The 22,020-nt window shown below is 35.5% G+C and overlaps 1 protein-coding gene and 1 pseudogene across 2 annotated transcripts in view; both read right to left on the bottom strand.

Annotated features, from left to right (window-relative positions):
• LOC120470735 (uncharacterized) overlaps positions 1 to 4,911 on the bottom strand; it is a 60,871-nt gene extending 55,960 nt beyond the window's left edge. The window contains exon 1 of the mRNA XM_089120694.1: positions 4,830 to 4,911. The gene's annotated coding sequence lies outside the window, so the exon portion shown is untranslated. The remainder of the gene's footprint in view (positions 1 to 4,829) is intronic.
• Positions 316 to 20,649, bottom strand: LOC120470752 (uncharacterized; annotated as a pseudogene). Its single transcript, XR_016146768.1, has 9 exons — positions 20,068 to 20,649; positions 18,914 to 18,964; positions 18,586 to 18,766; positions 16,730 to 17,595; positions 12,350 to 12,440; positions 10,809 to 11,703; positions 7,122 to 7,159; positions 6,001 to 6,682; positions 316 to 979 (listed from the first exon to the last, which is right to left on the bottom strand). The product of XR_016146768.1 is annotated as an uncharacterized LOC120470752 (transcript).
• Positions 20,650 to 22,020: the final 1,371 nt, after the last annotated feature.

Genomic DNA, 22,020 nt, shown 5'->3' with positions numbered 1-22,020 from the left:
AAAGCTATTCGGTCCATTGTTGGAAAAGAAATTGCCGAATATACAGAATCTAAAGCCGGATTGTTGTCGTCTCACCACGTGAAGGAGGCAGAAAGGTTGGAAGTTTCTAGCCTCATTATGTTACTGCGTTAGTGTGTGGCTATTTTGAGCCTTGTTAGTGGTATAAACTAGCGATTTCTTTTTACTTAGTCAATGCCCCCATTACTAGCATTATACGCTAAACAGTTTTTAGAGATAAAGCTCTTTACATTCGATTATCATGAAAACAAAACTCAGAGAACGATTGACGTACCGATGTTTCATTAGACCACTCCTTTAAATGGCTTTTCTCCATTTTGTCCATTCTTGATTCCAGTAGGAGAAACTCTTCCCACACTGAGTTTAGTCGTACGGCTTCTCTCCAGTATGAACTCGCTCATGATATTTCAGAGATCCAGAATGAGTGAAACTCTTGCCACAATCCGGGCACTTGTAAGGTTTTTCTCCAGTATGAATTCTTCGGTGCTGTTTCAGATGACTAGATGTAGTAAATCCCTTCCCACAGTCACAACACACATGATCTCTCACTTCATTGTGTGTTTTCTGGTGCAGTTTACAATGATCCAGTCTTGAAAAACTCTTTCCACAGAGAGAACACACATAAGGCTTCTCATCTGAATGAACTTTCAGGTGTTGTTTTAGATGTTTTGATGAAATAAAATCTTTACCACACTGATCACAGTTGAATAGCTTTTCTCCAGAGTGAATGCGCAGATGATAACTGAGAGTTGATGAATCAGAATAACTCTTTCCACACTGAGTGCATGTATACGGTTTCTCTCCAGTATGAATTCTCATGTGTGTGTTAAGGTGTACTTTCTGAGGGAAACTCTTTCCACACTGAGTGCATGTATACGGTTTTTCTCCAGTGTGAATTCTCATGTGTGTGTCAAGGTCTCCTTTCTGTGAGAAAATCTTTCCACACTGAGTACAGGTGTGCGTCTTTTTGGCTTTTGTTCTTTGAATTGTAAAGTTACGATGTTCCTCCTTCACTTCATTCAGTTCTTGTCTTTCCTCTTTCACGCTCACCTGGTCTAAAATACACAGAAATACAGTTAGAATCAGTTCAAGTGAACCCTTATTTAATAGCAGAAAGCAACAGAGATCAGAACTTTCACTCTTTGTTCTGTCACTCACTCGTTAATATACGAAAAATATGTTTGACAACTGCTATAGACAAGGTTATGATATTTTGAAAGTATTTCTCTATCATTTATCATCCATATACGTGTTAATTCACATCTACCAAAGCATGAACAATGAAGAATCAAGAATGGACACCAACCTGTTTGTTCCTCAGTATCTTCATGTTTTATTCTGGATGGTTCTGGATCAGTCATGTCTTCAATCTCCTCTTTAATAAACTCCATCTTTAACAGTCACACAGATTTCAGCTGCTACTCCTGGAGTTTGTCCTTCTCTTGTAGGATGATGGGAATATTCCCAGTGTTTATTGGTGAATTGTTGTGGGAGGGGCTTCACTGCAGGTGTGAACTGTGATCACTGTGTTTTTATCCAATCTGCATTTAAAAAGTACAGGAACATCATGTTAAACTGAGCAGCTGAAAAAACTCTTTGTCTCAAAAGTTCCCTGTTTTCAGCTCATTCATTTTGGTGACGTCTGAGATCTTCAGTAAATTGGCACATTAAGATCGCTGTATTGGTGTCAACCGGCTGAAACAAACTACAGCATCATCAACTCTAACTTCAGTTCTTGTCGTCATCTGGTCAGAAATAAACATATAAGACTCAGTTTAAGGAGGATAAATGCACAATTTCAAGTGAACCCTGATTCAGAAAACAAGAATCAGGTATCTGTCTAATGTCAGATCTTTCACTTTCTCTCATTTAATCTATACTTTTTTTAGGTTTGTGCTCACAAAGTGGAAACCACACTTAGGCACATTCAAATATCAGGACGGTTTTGTTGTTGTTTGACTAGACAAAGTACTGCCTTACACTGTTTACCCACATATTGTAGCTTCTCTTTGTAGAAGTTGTTTGAGCAGAAATGTCGATATGCCATAAACCTGAATATGGCCCCGTATCTATATACAATGTCTGTTTCTATAATATAAACAACAGAGCGAAATAACAGGACAACCACGTTTTAGTTGAAAAGCATTCAGTATAGTTTCTGTTTCATTTTATTCAACAAGCTATTAGACAAAACTTTTTAAATCTATTTTAAAGGGCCCCTGACATAAAAATTCTCATTTTCTGAGGTTTTTTAACATTAATTTGAGTTCCCCTAGACTGTACTTGGTCCCCTCGTGTCTAGAATTTTTCTTCTCTGCATCCGTCTGCATCTCAGACGCGCTGATCTTGAATCTCCCCTATATAACGTCATACGGGGGAAAGGTTACTCCCCTTTCTCTGCTTTGCCCGCACGGAGAATTTGGCCCGACCATGAGAAAACGAGCTAGGAACAGGACGTACGAACACGCAGGTGCGATTTTACTTTTTCCTAGAGAAATAGCTTTGAGATTTTAGTTTTTCTTCGAGAGATGTCATGTCTTGCAAACGAGCGAAGCATGGCAGTTGCTCAGTGTTCGGATGTACAAATGAACACAAAAGCAGTGTGCGAAATACGGGGGCTCACCATGTCTGTATTCGGAATTAAAAACATTTATTCACAATCACAAATGTGTTTATTTTTCCAAAGCGGAGCCAGCCTGTGCGCGTATGCAAATTAGCCATATGCGCCAAACAGTAGAAACTGAGAAGTCACTAAAAATGGCTAGCAAGCGAAAAATAAATCAGAGTGTAGCACTCGCACACTTTGGTTTCACATCTAAAAAGTTGGCACTCAGAGATAAAGAGGCACTGAAATACGATGCTAGTGCAGGCCCACTCACTACCAGAAAAGAGGATCCTCTTCCACCCAGTGAAGAACACGTACGGTAATTGAAGCCGAGTATTCCGTAGACGCGGCAAATGCTGAGGTAAAATTCGCTGTGGGATTACCGTCTGTTCCATATTAGCCGGAACGCCCCATAAATGAGCCTATTATGTGCCCCGTTTATTGACGGCACGCTGATCTTACTACCGACTAACACAAAAGCAACACGACACAACCTCATCATCAGTCATCATTATCACAACCTCATCATCCAATCACAGTCCATACTCGCGCGCATCAGACTGATACGAATAAGTTAACAAACTTTAAATTGATCATGCTTGATTTGCGAACAGAATCCGAGGCAGGACGGCAACCACAAGAAGTCGAGCAAAGGCAACTTTGGTCTATTTTTACTTAACCCTTGAGCGTTCTCTATATGTAATATAACTGTTCATATCTGTTCTGTTACAGTTAGTAACTGACGTGTAGATTACATTTGTACTATTATATGAAAGAAGAAAAAAACCCTGAAAATGATAAATTCTAAAAACTACTTTTTTTCTTTGTAAATATCTTTTTCAGGTTTGATTAACAAAACAGGATATATTTGTCTAAAATTCCTTTTTATTATTATAATTGTGTATTACGGAGGCGTATTGCATTCACTTGAAGAAAAAAAAATCTACTCTGTTTTTCTGAATTAACCAGTTAATTTTTCATGAGAAAAAAAAAGTTTTTGCTCTGTTTTTCTGAATTAATGAGTTGATTTTTCATGAGAAAAAAAGTTTTTGCTCTGTTTTTCTGAATTAATATTCAGACACAGTCAGTGAATATTTTCTTTCACTGACTGAAAGAAAAAATATCTTTCAGTCAGTCAAATAGCAAAAAGCTTATTGTGGAGCTCTATAGCCATCTATTAAAATTGCACTTCCCAAAAGATGGGCAACAATTTTACACTAAACCATGTCAAATTATCCATGTTCATTTATCCATCAAATTAAATTTAGAAATTTGTGTTAAATTAACCTTTTTATATATATATATAAAAAAGCTGTTTTGTATAACTGTTTTTAATTTATTTATTTATATAAATTTAAAATATATAATAAATCCTCCAAAAACTGTACACATAGAGTAAAAACATCAATAAACAGAGTAACATAACATTTGTTTATAGGCCTACTATAGACAAAATTAGATGCGATATTGCGCAACAATCCGGTAATGGGGAGATGGGTAGTCCAAACGGGCCGTTCGATGTAGGCTACTTCTGTTAAATAAAATATCTCGCTTGGCATAGAAATTTGAGCTTTATAATTTTACAGATATTATTTATACTCCAACAACAACTTTACGCACTAACTAAAGTTTGAAACATGGGATCACGAAGAACGGGACCTTTAAGAGGGGAGATGTGATGTATGGGAATTGTATTATTATTCGTTACCTGGGGATGGCGCTAGCAGTCTAAAGATGTGTTGGGTTGTATCCTAAAAACTAAGACAAGAATAAAAGTTCAGTAAAACAGCAAGTCGTATGAACGTGTCTCCGTGATTTAAGTTATTCAAACTTGCATCCACTCAACATCACACAATTCATCAAATGCACAGGTCACATATGGCTAAAAACATACATTACATCAAAATGAAAGCTAAACGCAAGGACATTTCCACAGACTCAATCCACCAAAACGATATGTGGAGATTTTTTTTTAACGCGCGTTAATAAAAAATACATCAGTTGGCAGAAAAAAAAACGCATAAATAACGTTATTCCAGTTTAATGGCACTTCTAAACTTATAACTTTATTTAATTGTAACGAGGCTTTTTAGCAAAGTGAGGATTCATCATTTGCAGCTTTATTGTAATCTTGGATCGTACAATCAGGGTCGATCCCCAGCAAACACAACAGTAGAGACAAAGAAAAAAAAGTAAGAAAACTTGCATAAATCAGTCCACTATAGAAAACAGTCCACGAGTAATCCACGGGAAGATAAAAACACAGGAACGCTACTATTCTTCTTCTTCTATAGTTCAATAGCGGTTGGCAAACTAACTTTCTGTGCATTACCGCCACCAACTGGACTGGAGTGTAAAGCACTAATACGCAAATACAAAATTAACAACTTAAATAAACAAAAGTATGAAATGAATAATTATAATTTTAACCCAATTACTTTAAATTCCCTAGACTATTCATATTCCTTTATCAAAATTTATAAAATCACTATATATTTCATCTTGTTCTTGATGTAATTTATCTACTTTCAAAATGCTTTCCATATTAAATGATTCAACACCCAAGTTCCTTACTTCATTCATGCTTTCTCAAAATCGAATAACACCCCTACCAATACCTCTTTATTTGCTTGAGCTTTCATGATATGCAGCTTCTAGGCTTAAAAGGATGGTTCACTTTGAAATTATTATTTTTTTTACATATGTTTTAGCTTATCTCGAGGGCATCCAAGATGTAGGTGTCTTTGTTTTCACAGTATTTTCAATTTTGACATTTTTCGGTCAAACTGGTGTTGTCTGTCAGTCATATAATGAAGGTCTATGGGGTCCACGTCAAAGAGCATGCACAGAGAAGTCAAAATTAAACATGATTTAATGACTCGTAAATGTAAGTACACATTGATGGCCTAAGACACGAAACGGGCGGTTTGTGTGAGAAAACGAACAGTATTTATATAGTTTTTACCTCTTGTTAACAGCCATGTCCAACTGATCTGAATCAGATGTCTAACTGAACTGAACTGAACTGAACCATGTCCAACTTTCCATCCTAAATTCCATCATGTAAATAGTTTTTGTTGTTTAAAGTCACAGATTTTACGTCACAGTTGTTTTGAGATTCACATCTGAATCTCAGTTTATTTCATTATTGAATCTGTAGAAAGCTTTTACTCACAGAATCACACAATGCCAGTGAAATGGTCATTTTATTTGTTATTGCATAGAGTAATTGTACAGATTTGTGCTATTGTAGATATTTCTGTTTATGTAAAAACAGGCTTTATTAAACTAAACAAACAAACGTAAAAGTGTTTTCTGGTGCAGTTTAAAACCAAACAGCCGTGAAAAAACTCTTTACCACACTTTATTAGTTAAATGGCTTTTCTCCAGAGTGAATACACCGATGACTTCTAAGAGCTGATGAACGAGTAAAACTCTTTCCACATTGAGTGCATGTATACGGTTTCTCTCCAGTGTGAATTCTCATGTGTGAGTTAAATTGTCCTTTATGTGTGAAACTCTTTCCACACTGAGTACAGTGGTACGGCTTCTCTCCAGTGTGAACTCGCTCATGATATTTCAGAGATCCAGAATGAGTGAAACTCTTGTCACAATATGAGCACATGTAAGGTTTTTCTCCAGTATGAATTATTTGGTGCCGTTTCAGATCAACAGATCTAGTAAAGCTCTTCCCACAGTCACGACACACATGATCTCTCACTTCATTGTGTGTTTTCTGGTGCAGTTTAAAATTGTCCAGACGTGAAAAACTCTTTCCACAGAGAGAACACACATAAGGCTTCTCACCTGAATGAACTTTCAGATGTTTTTTTAGTTGTGATGATGAACTAAAATCTTTACCACACTGATCACAGTTAAATGGCTTTTCTCCAGAGTGAATGAACAGATGATCACTGAGAGTTGATGCTCGAGTAAAACTCTTTCCACACTGAGTGCAGGTGTGCGTCTTTTTGGCTTTTGTTCTTTGAATTGTAAAGTTATGCTGTTCCTCCTTCACTTCATTCAGTTCTTGTCTTTCCTCTTTCACTTTCACCTGGTCTAAAATGCACAGAAATACAGTTAGAAACAGTTCAAGTGAATCATTATTTAATAGCAGAAAGCAACAGAAATCAGATCTTTCACTTTTTGTTCTGTCACTCACTCGTTAATATAGAAAAATATGTTTTACAATAATACATTACATTTTGAATGTATTTCTTCATCATTTATCTTCAATTCACTGCTTATTAATTCACATCTACCAAAGCATCAACAATGAAGAATCAAGAATGGACACCAACTTGTTTGTTCCTCAGTATCTTCATGTTTTATTCTGGATGGTTCTGGATCAGTCATGTCTTCAATCTCCTCTTTAATAAACTCCATCTTTAACAGTCACACAGATTTCAGCTGCTACTCCTGGAGTTTGTCCTTCTCTTGTAGGATGATGGGAATATTCCCAGTATTTATTGGTGAATTGTTGTGGGAGGGGCTTCACTGCAGGTGTGAACTGTGATCACTGTGTTTTTATCCAATCTGCATTTAAAAAGTACAGGGCCATCATGTTAAACTGAGCAGCTGAAAAACCTCTTTGTCTCCAAAAGTTCCCTGTTTTCAGCTCATTCATTTTGGTGATGTCTGAGATCTTCAGTAAATTGGCATATTACGTTCATTGTATTGGTGTCAACAGGCTGAAACAAACTACAGCATCATTGCCTTTAACTTCAGTTCTTGTCGTTTCTCTTTCATCTCCATCTGGTCAGAAATAAACATATACTCAGTTTAAGGAGGATAAATGTACAATTTCAAGTGAACCCTGATTTAGAAAACAAGAGTCTAATGTCAAATATTGCACTTTCTCTCATTTAATCTATACATTTTTGTAGGTTTGTGCTCACAAAGTGGAAACCACACTTAGGCACATTCAAATATCAGGACGGTTTTGTTGTTGTTTGACTACAAAGTACTGCCTTACACTGTTTACCGACATATTGTAGCTTCTCTTTGTAAAGTTGTTTGAGCAGAAATGTCGATATGCCATTAACCTGAATATGGCCCCGTATCTATGTACAATCTGTTTCTAGTATAAACAACAGCGCCAGTATGTGGATCGTGACGTGTTCTGTGACGTTGAACGTTATGCTGACCCTGGCTGCGCATGCGCGTGGGTGCGCGTGTCGTGTGTGTGTGTTGTATCCTCCTCGTCGTCCGCCATTAAAGGCTTGACTAAACCAGTCTCTCGATCGTGTCAGCAACTCTTTCTTCCACATAAACACTGGCGCAGAGCGAAATAACAGGACCACCAAGCTATAGTTGATGAAAAGCATTTCTTACTCATTCCAGTATAGTTTCCGTTTTATTTACTTCAACAAGCTATAAGACAAAAGTTTTGAAAGCTATTTTAAAATCTGTTCCTGCCTCAGAAATAGCTTTAGAACATTTATTATATAGAGTATTGCAATTATATTTATAAATAAACAGTAGAACTGCTTGTCTCATGTGGAAAAAACTAACCCCCAAATAAAATAATTTATATTAAAACGTTAGCTTTCACTGTAATAATTACTGTAATGTCATCATATCAGATTATATTGTACTTTATAATGTACTAGAAATGAGAACATACGCATTTACTGTCGTTTTTCTAGAAAATTAGCCCTATACACTGGAAAGTTTTCTTAAGCCCTTATTCATTACGTTCTTCACATGACTGCAACCAATTAAAAATTAATTGGGTCCCATGAGGTTTGGGAATCACTAATCACAAATCCAGTTTAAACATGAAAAGTATATTTTAAAAAATTACAGTTTTTCTTTTTGTTGCCTCAGGGCAACGTTGTGTGATAAGGGGTACTTTTCAATGTCTTGGAAAATACCTCACAATGACAAATAATGTGTTACAAGAAGTGCACAGGAACACCCAAAATGACACCAATGTGCAGAATCCACTTGGATGATGCAACATCAACCATATTGCGCCAGAACGCCTACCACAGACCTTGGACAGAGTGATATATGGCTTGCAGTCTCCGGTCTAAATCATCCTAAAAGTGTTCTATCGGGTTGAAGTGTTGTATTACAAATTTATTAAATGTTACCTCTAGGTTCCTCATACAATAAACTGAGAAAGCTCTGTTGTATGCACCTCCCCTGAACACTGCCATTGTCCCAAGTTAAGGTATGATAATGTGAACGATATACAGTAGTTGCAATTCAGAACCTATGAATGGAAATCAGGCAAGTCAAAACAATATACTTTATAAATTACTCAACATATATATATATAAATTTTAAATCATTTATAAACTATATTGTTCTGACTTGCCTATATATGAAGAGTTCAGATGCAAAAGCCTCTAAATGCCATTTGAAATTTTCTTCTTTAATGATGATTTTTATCAAACTTGTATATTTAGTTCAGTAATTTCACTTAAATAACAATTAATAGGTAATTATCATTGCCATTTAAGTGAAATCACTGAACTTAAATATACAAGCTTGATAAAAATTATCATTCTAGAAGAAAATTTCAAATGGCACTTAGAGGCTTTTGCATCTGAACTCTTCATATATATATAAATTTTAAGTCATTTATAAAGTATATTGTTCTATGATATATATATAGGCTACAGGCGACTAAATAACAAATCAAAGTTACACCAACACCACAGAACATGTTTATTTCAATATACATTTGCTTCATCTGATCTGTAGATAACGTTTTCACACAAAAATCACACATTGTCAGTGAAATGTTAATTTTATTTAGAGTTATTGTACAGAGCTTACAGACATGTATAGACGCATACAAAAACTACTTTTATATTGCAGAGAAATGGGTCGACTTTTTAATACATCTGTTAATCAAATAGCAGGTTTCATGTAAACGAAAAACAGAAGTAAAACAAAAATCTACATATTAACCACTTAACTGTCACCGTCCCACAGGTGGGACGTTTGCCACTATATTTTTAAAACAATAATATCTTAGTAAATACCTTAAATAATATTGACAAACTATATATCATTTGAAAGCTTACAATCTCTAGTTTCCATATTTGGTGACTGATTTTCAAAATATATTACAGAGGAGCCATAATTTATCAATATAAAACAAGAATATATTGATACTCATAAGGCGTGTTCAGACCTTTATTTTAAAATAGCAGTAAACATGAAAAATCATGAAAAAATGGTAGATACCTCAGTTTGTTTTCATGCCAAAAGTTCAAAAGATAGAATCCATTCAATTATTTTGGGAAAAAAAGGTCTGAAAAGTTTGAAATATCAAGAAAAAAATAATAAATTCACCATTTGTGACGTGTCAGCTAGCTATGACTTTCATGCGTGTTCTTTGTATGTGTTTCTTAGAGGTTCAATTCATATCAAAATCTGCCAAACTTCCCATGCTACTTCTGAATAGGATCTCTACTTCAGAAATTGTATGAAAATTGTGAAAATAATGGTTCATATCACTTAAAACACGAATGGAAATGCAGGCGCCCTTATATGGGCAGTAATGGAGTCTGATTGTGCCCTAGTGAAAAAGTTTGGTACTGCGCTCAAACAAAATCTTACTGAAAGCTCATTTTTTGAGATATCAACCTAAAATTTGAAACACAACTTGTTCAGATTTTTGTCTTTGATCTTTCTGCCATTTTAGAGTAGCCCAGGTTTTGAAAATATATATTTTATGTAAAATATGAATAATTAATATTTTTACATTGTACATTTCCATAAACTCAAACTTCTATAACTTTTTTTCTGTTTCACTTTCTTAATTTATTTCACTTCTACAAAAATCTGCCAAATGTCTTCTTTAAAACAAGACCAATCATATGTCTATATTCCAAAGCATTCTTGAATTACAACCATTTAAGTTCGAAATGTGCATTTTCATGTCTATTCAAAAAAGGGGGGGTGACAGTTAACAGGTTAAAAAAACCTTTAGGAATTGCTTCTTATTTCTTACATTTGTTTCCAGTCATTTTGATATTTCTTTAAATAAACGTTACATAAAATTTCATTTCAAATCAATATTTTTCTCCAATAAATTTTTAGTTTATTAGTTAACTAACTACACATTTACTTTATGTGATTGTGAATCTCACATGATTTACTTAAGAGGTTTAGGATCTGAAGACAACATTTGCTCATTGTGATACAGAACAATGCTTTTTAATACGAGTCACTAGATTCTTTGGGTGAAACAGTACAGACGTACGGCTTTTCTCGAGTATGAAGTCGCTCGTGAGATTTCAGGTTTGCAGACTGAGTGAATCTCTTGTCACAATATGAGCACTTGAAAGGTTTTTCTCCAGTATGAATTCTTCGGTGCTGTTTCAGATGACTAGATGTAGTAAACCCTTTCCCACAGTCACAACACACATGATCTCTCACTTCATTATGCATTTTCTGGTGCCGTTTAAATCCTTCCAGCCTTGCAAAACTCTTTCCACAGAGAGAACACAATATAGGCGTCTCGTCTGAATGAACAGTCAGGTGTTTATTTAGATGTGTTGATGAAATAAACTCTTTCCCACACTGATCACAGACAAAAGGTTTTTCTCCAGAGTGACGGAGCAGATGAATTCTGAGATCAGATGAATATGTGTAACTCTTTCCACACTGAGTGCATGTATACGGTTTCTCTCCAGTGTGAATTCTCAAGTGCGTTCTAAGGTCTCCTTTTTGTGCGAAACTCTTTTCACACTGAGGGCACGTATACGGTTTCTCTCCAGTGTGAGTTCTCATGTGTATCTTAAGGTATCCTTTTTGTACGAAACTCTTTTCACAATGAGGACATGCATGTGGTTTCTCTCCAGAATGCATTATTAAGTGTGTCTTAAGGTATCCTTTTTGTGTGAAACTCTTTCCACACTGAGGACATGCATATGGTTTCTCACCATTGTGAATTCTCATGTGCGCCTCAAGGTTTCCTTTTTGTTGGAAAATCTTTCCACACTGAGTGCAGGTGTACAGTTTTTTGGATTTTGCTCTTTGAGTTATAACGGAATTATGTTCCTCCTCCTCTTCATCTTCTTTCAGTTCTTGACTTTGCACTTTCACTTCCACCTGGTCTAAAAAACACATCAAGTTAGAATCAGTTCAAGTGAACCCTTATTAAATAGCAGAAAGCAACAGAGATCAGGTTTCACAAACAAAGCAATGCGTGCTTACTGTTTTGAATTTCAATCCTGATAAAACCTTTCTTTATTCCACTCCGCTCGTGTTAATACTGAAATATTCGCCAAGGAACACTTGGATAAGATGAGTTTTGACCTTTGCTCGCTGTTTTGCTTTTATTCTCGTGCATTGACTCTTGACTTTCACTAAGCTGAACAGCCCATCAGAGTTCCCTCTTTCACTGACGGCCCGACGCTGATTCAACATGTCGAAACAGAGCCGACGAGAACAAATTTCAGCCGGCGTTGCGGAACACAGTGAGAAAACTTAGTTGGCCGATGCACAAAAACTTGGTGTGTTGCACACTTTGAAGTGTTGTTTGTTGTTCCATTTTAAAAATATATCAGTTCATTAATAAGTTATCTGCAAGATTATGTCAAACCTAGTTATTGGTAAAATCCACCTCTAGTCGACCTCTAATTATGATAAAAGGGTTACGATCATTTAGATATATTTCTCCATCATTTAATATCCATATACTGCTTATTCATTCACATCTACCAAAGCATCAACAATGAAGAATCAAGAATGGACACCAACCTATCGGTTCCTCAGTATCTTCATGTTTTATTCTGGATGGTTCTGGATCAGTCATGTCTTCAATCTCCTCTTTAATAAACTCCATCTTTAACAGTCACACAGATTTCAGCTGCTACTCCTGGAGTTTGTCCTTCTCTTGTAGGATGATGGGAATATTCCCAGTATTTATTGGTGAATTGTTGTGGGAGGGGCTTCACTGCAGGTGTGAACTGTGATCACTGTGTTTTTTATCCAATCTGCATTTAAAAAGTACAGGAACATCATGTTAAACTGAGCAGCTGAAAAACCTCTTTGTCTCCAAAAGTTCCCTGTTTTCAGCTCATTCATTATGGTGATGTCTAAGATCATTAATTTCTTTTCTATGTAAAGCACTTTGTGTACGAAATGTGCTAGAAATAAACTTGCCTTGCCTATATTATCTGCCGCCAACAAAAACACAACAATATAAACGTATTTATTGGTTTTAAGTTTAATTGTTTTAAATATTGTACCAACTTATTCAAACACACAAAGGTAACAAGTAAATCAAATTTAAGTACATTTAACTTTAAACTTATTACCATTAATCCATAAACTTTGTTGGATTAATTTCCTGTTATGTTTTAATGTTCCTGTCGAATCAATCAGTATTGTAGAAAGCACTTCATAAATAAAAATTTGACTTGACTATGATATGAAAAAATATAATTTAGGATATTTTTCATATGTAAATAATGGTATGGATTACTTCTAGTCAAGTCACCTTTATTAATATAGCGCTTTAAAAAATACAGATGATAACAGGAAAATAATGCAACAAAAATTGTTTCGGCTGTACAGAAGATGTAGAAGAAAATGGTGTCAAAGTCCATCTTAAAGGGATAGTTCACTTTAAATTAATTTTTTGGTGTATTTTAGCTTACCTCGAGGGCATCCAAGATGTAGGTGTCTTTGTTTCCGCAGTAGTTTCAATTTTGATAATTTTAGGTCAAACCGTTCTTGTCTGTCAGTCATATAATGGAGGTCTATGGGGTCCACCTCAAAGAGCATGCACAGAGTCCAAATGAAACATGATTTAATGACTCGTAAATTGTATGTACACGTTGATGGCCTAAGACACGAAACGAGCGGTTTGTGTGAGAAAACGAACCGTATTTATATCGTTTTTACCTCTGGTAACCACAGCCAAGTGATATGAGGGTGCGGGCACTTCGGTCTTCGCAAGCACTGGAAGTGCTATTTGTTTATTAGACGAATTAAACTTGTGAGGAATGCAGCGCTGTTTCACTTGGTCTTCACATCATACTAAACTGCATTTGAGAATTGTGTTGAAAGTTATACAAAATGTTTTTGTGTCGAAACAAAAACAGCGTGAGCGTGCCCGCTAGATGTAACGCAGTTGTCCACGTCTGTCACCATGGTTACTATAGCAGTACGAGCGGAAACCAGGGATAACGCGGATGTTATGTCATTGACAGGTGACAAGTGAACATGGACGAGCCATTACTTAAAATAGAAATTTATCTGAAATTAAACATTTTTGGGAACTTTTGGGATATTGTAAGTACACAACTGCAGGAAATATATCACACTGGGCAAGTGAGTTTTAGATATTTTATTACAAAAATGTTACATATTGTACCATTAACTTAATTTTATTTAACTAGTATTATTATTATCATTGACTTATTTTTACTGTTGACCTAACATGGTTGCTTGAAATCTCAGGGTAATATTCAACTAAATATTTTAAGACAAAGAAAAAAAGTCCCTACGAAAATTGTATTGCATACAAATAAAATTATGTGATTTGTGCATTTTAATGTGTTTGAGAGACAAAAGCCTTCCAGAAACAGTAATATGGTCAAATGACTGACTGGGTGATATAGCTAATTCCAATAAGAAGGCTAATGTGTGTTTAATAATAAATGCTGAGAAAACTCTAACGTTACTCAAATACTATGACATTATCCAGATTCCAGTAATCAACTACTAGCCAGCAATCTGTATGTGCCTATGCAAAAATTAAAGACTAAATAAATTCAGCTCTAAATAAATTCAGAGCACTAACGTTAGCCTTATGTAGCGCTACATTATGGGGCACTTCATTGTTAATCAATGTAAACATCAATTCTTACATTAGAAACGAAGAATATTTCGTGTTTATTACATATTAACGCTAAACCTGAGCACATAATGTGTTAATAAGTAGTTAAATACCTCATATAGCAAGCTGGTTCATGTCATCTTTCACGCGTGGCAACAACATACTGACTGAAAATATCCAGCGAAATTTCTCCACAAATGTAGTTCATTCAAACTATTACACGACCGCTAAGCATCTCAGACTAAACTTAACAAATAGGAAATGTGAAAGCTCAGTTTATATGAGCACTAAACTTTGCAATTCAATGCGCATATTATTTGTATTAGCCTACGTGCAGTCTGAATCCAAGCAAACATTATGCGCATGCGCAGTGCGTCAGTCGCCTCGTTGAAAACCAGAGAAAGAAACAAAAAAACTGACGTCACACGAGATTTTTAGCTAATTTCAGTCTCTTCTAGGGTTGTATACTCACCAATGAGGTCCAGACCTCTACCTTTTTATGTATATAATAGAACTATATAATAAAAATTGTAAAATAGTTTGTTCTGCACGGATCTTGTACAAGCCAGTATAACCGTCCTTCTCATCTGAGCTCTACAGTCTAACAGCGCTCGTCACTGTCAACACGGTTGAGATGACCAATCAAATCAAAGTAGGCGGGGATTTATGTTCTGCTGAGTGCGATTCCAGAGGGAGAGACGTTTAATATATATAAGTTAACGGTGAACCTTCGAGAGTAGATAAACTAAACATTTATATTTAACAACAAATGTTAAAAGACCGGAGTAATCATGGGTGAAAACTAATAAATTCATTCGTGATTCATTACGTTAGCCTACGTAATTCCTAACTGTCAATGTGACAAGACAAGAAACATAAACAAAGCTTTTCATCATATTAGGCATAAGATTAACAATGATTGTGCACATATTGTGTGCCTTGTCTTAATGAATAATTAATGAAACAAATAGCTGTTTTGTTTACCTTCTTCACTGACATAAAAAAGACAGTAGGCTATCAATCAAAGCTACAGGGCAAATAAGGAGACTGAGAAAAAGAAATAGAGAAAGTTTAAATTAATCGGATAACAAATTTCGGTCCCACTTTATATTAAGTGGCTTTAAGTACTATGTACTTACATTGAAATTAATAATTTGATACAATGGACTTATTGTGTACATACATGTTTTTACATTGTACTTATATTTGGAAATATCCTGCATGTAATTACAGCTGTAATTAATAAATGTAATTACATTTGTAATTACACAGTTGACCCTTCCCTTACACCTTAACCCACCCTTAAACCGACCTATACAACCACACCTAACCCTAACCTTACCCGTATCACACCTCAATAGCAACAAAAGTGTTTTACAATACAATCTGAACAAAATAAGTACATTGTACTTATTTTTCGATGTAAGTACATAGTACTTAAAGCCACTTAATATAAAGTGGGACCCAAATTTCATTCGATTTTTTTGTTCATTATAACTAAATAAAACCTTAAATAAGGGTATTTGTAAAAGTGTACTTTAAAAAGTGCAAAAGGCACACATTGAGTTTTACTAATATCAATATTTGCATTGTTTTTAATGATAATTGCTCATGGCAAGTTGACAACCATGATTAATGTAAATAAAAATAATTAACACAAATTTTGTTAAAACATTTAGTCATTTAGCAGCAGACACTTTTATCCAAAGCGACTGAACTGAGGACTAAACCAAGCGAGTCATCGTGAAAAGCCAAAAACAATGCAAGAAGTGCTCAAAATACAAAGGTTGCTCGGAGTAGCATAAGCCAGATAAGCGAGTATTTAAAGGAAAGGGAAATCATTTTTATTTTATTTTTAATTATTTTCAATTTTTATTTATAATTAGTTGTCTTTTGAAAGCTGTGACGGATTCTGCATTCCAGATGAGGGTGGGCAGATCATTCCACCAGCATGATACCGTGAATGAGAATGTTCTGGAGTGATTTTGAGGCTCTCTGTGATGGTCCCATGAGCAAAACAAATTTACACACAGACATGTTGTTCAGATATACTCAAAAAAAAAAAAAAACATCTACAATATATAATTAATTAAGTTTTTATTTCAAATTAATTGAATTATAAGGATAAAAAAATTGATCAAATAAATATAGAAAGACTGAAAACAAGCTGCAGCAGATCACGTTTGAAAAACAATTAAAACTTAATAGTAGACAAATACTGGAGGTATGCATCAAGCTAACAGGCTTGATTAAAAGGACAGGAAAATGATGCATTAGGGCAAAACTCTTCTCACTTTAGTGCAGTCGTACGGCTTTTCTCAAGTATGAACTCGCTTGTGTGATTTCAGGTGTCCAGACTGAGTGAAACTCTGGTCACAATATGAGCACTTGTAAGGTCTTTCTCCAGTATGAGTTCTTCGATGCTGTTTCAGATGACTAGATGTAGTAAATCCCTTCCCACAGTCACAACACACATGATCTCTCACTTGATTGTGTGTTTTCTGGTGATGTTTAAATCCTTCCAGCCTTGAAAAACTCTTTCCACAGAGAGAACACACGTGAGGCCTCTCGTCTGAATGAACATTCAGGTGTTTATTTAGATGTGATGATGAAATAAACACTTTTCCACACTGATCACAGATAAATGGCTTTTCTCCCGAGTGAATGCGAAGATGAATTCTGAGATCAGATAAATATTTGTAACTCTTTCCACACTGAGTGCATGTATACGGTTTCTCTCCAGTGTGAATTCTCATGTGTATATTAAGGTCTCCTTTCTGTGTGAAACTCTTTCCGCATTGAGTGCATCTATAAGGTCTCTCTCCAGTGTGAATTCTCATGTGTATATTGAGGTCTCCTTTTTGTGTGAAACTCTTTTCACACTGAGTGCATGCATACGGTTTCTCTCCAGTGTGAATTCTTAAGTGAGTCTTAAGGTTTCCTTTTTGTCTGAAACTCTTTCCACACTGAGTGCATGAAAACTGTTTCTCCCCATTGTGAATTTTTAAGTGTGTTTTAAGGTTTCCTTTCTGTGTGAAACTCTTTCCACACTGAGTGCAGGTGTGCAGATTTTCAGCTTTTGCTCTTTGAGTTTTAAAGAAACATTGTTCCTCCTCCACTTCATTCAGTTCTTGTATTTGCTCTTTCATTCTCACCTGGTCTAAAATACACAGAAATCAAGTTAGAATCACCCTTATTTAATAGCAGAAAGCAACAGAGATCAGGTTTCAGATTTCCATGAGCTGAACTCAAAGATCTAAGACCTTTTCTATGTACACAAAAGATATTTCTCTCAAATATTGTTCACAAATCCGTCTAAATCTGTGTTAGTGAGCACTTCTCCTTTGCCGAGATGATCCATCCACCTCACAGGTGTGCCTTAGGCTGCCCACACTAAAAGGCCACTCTAAAATGTCCAGTTTTACTGTATTGGGCGGGTCCAAAAACCAGCGAGTATCTGGTGGGACCACCATTTGCCTCATGCAGTGCAACACATCTCCTTCGCATAGAGTGTATCAGGTTGTTGATTGTGGCCTGTGGAATGGTGGTCCACTCCTCTTCAATGGCTGTGCGAAGATTTTTGGATATTGGCAGGACCTGAAATAGCTGTTGTATATACACCGATCCAGAGCATCCCAAACATGCTCAATGGTTGATATGTCCTGAGTATGCTGGCCATGCAAGAACTGGGATGTTTTCAGCTTCCAGAAATTGTGTGCAGATACTTGCAACATGGGGCCGTGCATTATCATGCTACAACATGAGGTGATGTTTGTGGATGAATGGATCAACAATGGGCCTCAGGATCTCGTCACGGTATCTCTGTGCATTCAAAATGCCATCAATAAAATGCACCTTGTAACGCTTTTACGTAGAATGAACCGGATAGCTCACCTAAACGGTTGTAGTCAGGTGTTCTGACTACTTTTGTGTACATAGAAAAAGTCTAAGATCTTTGAGTTTAGCTCATGAAAAATGGGGGAAATAACAAGTGTTGCATTTTTTATTTTGTTGAGTGTAGTTAAAATATGTTTGACAACTGCTATATACAAGGTTATGATCATTTAGATGCATTTCTCTAACATCCATATGCTTATTAATTCACATCTACCAAAGCATCAACAATGAAGAAACACGAATGGACACCAACCTATTTGTTCCTCAGTATCTTCATGTTTTATTCTGGATGGTTCTGGATCAGTCATGTCTTCAATCTCCTCTTTAATAAACTCCATCTTTAACAGTCACACAGATTTCAGCTGCTACTCTTGGAGTTTGTCCTTCTCTTGTAGGATGATGGGAATATTCTGTGAACTGTGATTATATCCAATCTAAAAAGTACAGGGCCATCATGTTAAACTGAGCAACTGAGAAGTTTCCTGTTTTCAGCTCATTCAGAATGGTGATCTTCTGTAAACTGGAACATTAAGCTAATGTTATTGGTATAAACAGGCTGAAACAAACTACAGCATCATCACCTTTGAAATTTCACTTCAGTTCTTGTCTTTGCTCTTTCTTTTCCATCTGATCTGAAACATATTAAAACATTAAGTTGTTAGAATGATATTATGTGAAAAATAATGTGAAAACACACACACACATATATAGACTGTATTACCTAAGTATGTGTTGTGAAAACATTTTCTTCAAAACCGTCTTCCTTTTTCAGAAGCACAACAAACCGTACATAAGATTAAACAATTTGATACATGCACTTCTACCAATGTAGACACATATCATTGAACGTAAGAGTGCTATCAGAAGAAAAGACCAAAAATCTCCAGTTGTGTGTAATTTTAATGAGATGTCCATTCGATTTTGAGATTACATTTCGTTGTTATAGAACATGTAACACAATCGTGTAGGGGTGGTGATTTGGACCGGAGTCTATTGCAGAGGGGGGATGTACATGAATATCCTTTGGGCATGAATGAGGAATATATTCTTAATTGTTTTCTATAAATGTTGTTTCATTATGCATTGCAATGTCTAATCATGTGACGTATAGGGGTAATCTTTTGTGATATTCAATAATGGGAATGAGTATATTGTCATTTTTATGGTCAGATTAAAAAAAATGTTAACAGATTTTTTTTGGAATAAAGGATTGTTGTGATATGTACATGAGGCTATTGTAGACTATTGCAAATATTTGTTTATGGGATAAAATCAGATTCCAGTATGTAACATGGATTATGGTAATAAGTGTTTAAATGACTGCAGATGTATACTTGGTAACACATGACATCGATGAAGGGTTGACCCAAAAATGTTTTGCACTCTTGCAGTTGCACTTTATTTGTGGCCTCAGGACAATACAAAACAGTGGACTTTTTGGCCTATATTTGTGACAATCTCTTTTTTTTCTTCTTATTTATATATATATATAATATAAATTTTGTTAAATATATATTCAGTGTATGCAAATATTTCTTTCTCTTGTGTGTATATATATACTAATCAAATTAAAGACCAAATTCAGCTCTAGATTAGAGTCTTAGCGCTACATTATGGACCGTTATTAATATTGTTAATAACATAAATTCTTACATTGGAAACTAAAAAGAATTCGTGTTTATTAGATATTAACACTAAACCTGAGCACATAATATGTTAATGTGTAGTTAAATACCTCATATACCAAGCTGGTTCATGTAATCTTACACGCGTGGCAACAACACTGACTGAAAATATCCAGCATCCAGAGAAAATACTCCACAACGGTCTTTCATTCAAACTCTTACACGGTCGTTAAAGCAGTTTGGATTAAAATTAACAAATATTACTGTTCTTTAAACTTTCAGCGCTGGTGTCTCTCTTCTGTGCATCCTCTTATTTGTTCTTTTGGATTTACATGGCAAACTAGAAACCTTTTGAGTGTATTACTGCCACCTATTGGACGTTTACATGCACCCATTTTTGTAACTGAATCTTAACCGATTCTAGATTCTGGAAGCTCTGTTTATATGAACCTAAACTTTGCAATTCAATGCGCATATTAGTTTATATGTGTATTACGTACAGTCCAAACATTAGGCGCATGCGCAGTGCCGTCAGTCATAAGCGGAGAAAGACAGACAAAAAACTGACGTCACAAAATATATTTTCTTCTAGGGCTGACATTTCTTTTCTTTTTTTTTTCTTCTTTTTTTTTTGTATATAAGAGTAATAGGTCGTGAAATAATTGCCAGATCTTAACTGTACTTTGGTTCTGCTTCTGCAAGAAAATTTTACAACGCCAGGAAAACCGTCCTTGTCATCTGGGCGCCAGACCGCCAGTCTAACTGCGCTCGTCACTGTCAACGTGGTTGAGATGACCTATCAAATCTAAGTAGGCGGGGCTTATTGTTCACAAAAGCTGCTGTGCGCGATTTCCAGAGTGCCTCGGACATAAAGTACGAAATTTGATGAAGTAGAAAAACTAAACATAATATTTGAAAACAAATAATAAATGTAAAAAAAGAAAACAAATCTCAAATGCTGTAAACATGCTGAGAGCCAAGCTGCCCATATTATTATTAAAGGTTTAAAATAACAACCTAAATACATATAATGCGTTTTGTATTATAATAATGACTTGATAATATTTTAATGAAAGAGGTCTAAAAATCTAATATAGTAGACTCCTCTCTATAGCTAATGTTTCTAGCCAATGGTCAAGGGATACTTCACCTCTGGAAAGAATAATGTGTATTTAAAATGGGTCATTTATGTAGAAGAAATGTGAAATTATTTTTGAATTTGGAGCTTTGAAGAAAAGCCAGAAAATGTTTTTCTTGTGGATGAAAGACACTAACTCCCAGAATGCACTTGCTTCGCTGCCCAAGGAGGCCACGCCTACCGGTAACAGAGCGCGAAATAGTTAAACAAGAGGTCTAGGCTACTATTGAGTCTCTAGATAGCAAAATTTGTGTGGCCCACCTCTAAGCCTCTTCCTTGCTTGTACTCAGAACACATACTTAATTTTGACTTTACAGGGACTTTAAGTGGTGAAGCCAGGTTTGTGTTCACACTATGATAGTAACCATGGCGACAGACGTTTACAACTGGGTTGTGCACGCTGTTGTTATTTTGTTCATACATGGACCATGGTAAGCAGACTTTGAGACAAAAAGAGGGCAAAAACGAAGATCGACAACATCTCTGGAGATGCCGAGAGCTCCACGTCGACGACTATTTTCGACCTGACAGAGACGCGAGTGTTGCATGTCCGCGCACTGCTTCACACCACAGTCATGTTAAAAAACATCAATGTATTCACTCATCCATAAAAGATCCATCAGCTTGACGACAAGATCCATAATTCAGTTTAATGTGGAAGATACGTCATCAGTATAATACGCCTTTGTAATTGTAAGAGGTTAGCGACCCCTGGTGGCGAAAAATCCTGTAAAAATAAACCTGTTTATGAAATGACCGGTTTTAAGTAACAAAAGAGAAAAAAGCCATATTAAATTGCTTCATATAGGCTATTGAAAAATAACTGCTTGTAATTGTTGTTTCCTTCTTACATTTGCTTCCAGTCTCTTTTAATTTAGGTATTTATTTTGATTAGCGTTCAAATAATTAAATAAATTTTTTTTGT

Source organism: Pimephales promelas, chromosome 16, assembly GCF_988280905.1.
Source record: "Pimephales promelas chromosome 16, fPimPro1.hap1.1, whole genome shotgun sequence".
NCBI classification, from domain to species: Eukaryota; Metazoa; Chordata; class Actinopteri; order Cypriniformes; family Leuciscidae; genus Pimephales; species Pimephales promelas.
Note: the sequence above shows the minus strand (reverse complement) of the source record. Positions and strands in the feature narration are given on the sequence as shown.